Here is a 3,053-nt window from a genome sequence, read left to right as displayed (position 1 = left end):
ACACCCCACACAAATATTCAGTTTTGTGACCACAACAGCCATGCCAGTGGCGAGAGTAAGACACTCCTAAGCATTTGTAAATATTGTAAATTCATCTTGGAGGAAAATATTGCTGTGGCAATAGGAAAGAGAACTGGCAGAACTAGACATTAAAAACAGTAGGACCTCCTTTTTGGAGCAACTTTCCACATGAACATGAGCTTTGAGCTGCGACAAAGCTGCATCACGTTTCTTCAAATAGGTTTTTGTATATGATTCTCAGTAAGTGAGGAAAAGTACAGAAGAACTTAAATAGAAATGGCTCCAGACAGCAGAAAGGCTGTTTTCCATCTGCTTCCTTAGAAGGGTTGTGGAACATTGTTGGTGTTACTGCGAATATTTGCAGTAATATTTATTAGTTGATCACCAGGGACTAAGAAGCATAATCTCTTCACAGGCAGTTTGCATGGACTGCCAGAAACATGTGTCCAAATGTTTTTAATTTTAACATCTAATCTGCGAGGAACTGTTTAATGGGAAACTTAACACAGGGGTGGAGAAAGATTAATTCACTATCAGCACTCAAGGATGACGTATAACATCTGTAAGCACTTAAAGAAATTAGATTTAACCAACAGTATCACAAGCTCAAAAAAATAAGGTGAAGAATGACCTCAAATTACTTAAATGTGGGCATTTACTGATGATAAATGCCCCTTTTATGTATGAAACAGTTGTCAGTTATCTTCTAATAATTATTTCCTACAAGGAAAACAAGTCTTTAATCACTTGATACAATTTTCTTCTGCTTGGCACAGTATCTGACAAGTCTCAGCAACTTGGCTCAACTCCCAACATGGAATAAATTTGCTTAAATTGGTCTTTTAACAGATCATCTAATACAACTAGCTAGCAAACTAAAGGCATATTTTCTACACACTTACACTGATAGTGTGGATTAACAACTAATTGTTACAAAATGTATTTCAGAGTTAAATCTATGAAGCTCTTAGATATGAAATTAAAGCATACTCTTATTTAAGTATGTGACAAATGCATACAATAGTCCAAGAGCATTGCTATAAACACTGCTGTAAATATGCCCTGTACAACGGTAGCTATTTATTCCTTTATTTTTATTACATATTGCCAAGTGATATGCATCATTTTGGTTGCCATATTTAAGCTTTGCAAGACTCCAGATAAATTCATCAATATATAATAGCACAACACAGCACAAAACAAGAGAACAAAACTTTTTCTTACTTTAAGAATTATGAGGCTAATAATTCTAATAAATTATTCTCTAAGAAATATTAGAAATTTTCCATATGAGAGAAAAATACTCAAGGCAAACTCCAAAACTTACTGGAAGAGATCAAATATAAAACATACATGTTTCTAATTTCCCAAGCCTCATCACTAGCACCCTCATATGTGTATTATATATATATATATATATGCATACACGCTTCCTTTGCTTTTAAAAATCATAGTCAAAAAGTGTATTGACACAGACTACTCTGGTTTGTAGGTATAGAAAAAGTAAAAGATTTTCTATTTGAAAGAATTTCTGAAGCTGTTATCACTGGTATTTCCATGTTGAACTAAAGATTCTCCATATTAAGCATGCTTAAAAGTTTTTTCTAGTCAATGACATGAAGAGTAAATTTTATTCTAGGCAGGGCTCATCCCTTATTGCAAATATTTGGGAGAAAAGGACAGATTTACATGTTTGATTAAACAAAAAAAGTATTTATAGGATGATAAAGTTGCAATAAAATCATGAAAAATAGGACTAACAAGACATCAAGGCTCATAATCACAAAACTCTCAGTAAGTTTGTGATAATGCAAAATACTTACACTATTTTCCATTCTGTTTCTGAAGCTTAAACAGTCACTACTCTGCATTTCCTTTTCCAGGTAACCTGCCTTAGTAATATTAATGAAAAACTTTTATCAAAAACATGAATAAGAAGCAACAAAATGCATATTGAAAGCTATCACCTGGCTTAGTAATGACCAGTGTAGAAACAAGTTGTTTAGCATGTAATAAATTACAGCTGTAATTTTAATTGATTTAATGCAAGAGATTTTAATTTAAAAAAATCAACGCTAAGTTACAGAGAACAGCTAGTAGTTTTTCTGTTTGCACAGAATTGAGGATGAACAAAGAACAGAAAGTAAGAGAATCCAAGTAGAAGAACAGAACATCTTAGCACTCCTTTTTCCTTCACCTCAACTTTGGAACCCATATTCCCTATTACAATCCTGTTACCTTTCCATAAGCAGCCGCCCATTAGGTCAAAGCTAGGAGGGACCACGCACTCTTCTTGTTTGCAAGTTTAAGGTGAAAGAACATCTGATAATGGAAAATTTTAAAACTACACTTTCTTATAATGCACAGTTAACATTCGCCCCAACCACTAATAGGATAATCTAAATGACGTACATACTTAGAGGTGGGAAACTCTCAGAACAAATAGTTACAAATAATTGTCCAATATAAAGTAAATACAGGAAAATAAAAGGGAAAAAATCCATCCATCTTTCAATAAAAACAGTCTTGATAGTCACTTATGACAGTCTGTGAAACAGTCTTTAAAAAAGGAAAAAACAGAGAGAATCAAGGCAGTAAAAATGTGGCTTTTTTTTTTTTTTTTTCCAGCAGGAAAGCGGTGACTGGAACACAGAACACATGTGATTCCTAACAAAGGAACAAAACCCACCAATGCAGCTGGGGAATAAGGGCAGGAACCTCTCAGCCGTGGTATCTTCTCTGCAGGCCAAAGGGAACATTGGGAACATCCTAGGACGTAAGGATAGAGCTCCTCATACTGCTTCTATAGAGGATTTTCTCCCTCTTCCGTAAGGGGTTCTACTGTTAACTCTGAGGTTCACGACTTTTGTTTGCTCTTTAAGATTTTCCCTCCAAACACAGACACAAATGCCTAAACGTGGTCCCACTCTCATAACTTACTGTGTAATGGAGCAGATACACTGCATTCTGAAACAAACAGTCCCAATATGTTTTATTTATTAGCATTTATAAAGCTTCCTGGAAGAGAGACA

This window comes from Nothoprocta perdicaria, unplaced genomic scaffold, assembly GCF_003342845.1.
Source record: "Nothoprocta perdicaria isolate Ctin4 unplaced genomic scaffold, notPer1 scaffold_108, whole genome shotgun sequence".
Lineage (NCBI taxonomy): Eukaryota > Metazoa > Chordata > Aves > Tinamiformes > Tinamidae > Nothoprocta > Nothoprocta perdicaria.
Note: the sequence above shows the minus strand (reverse complement) of the source record.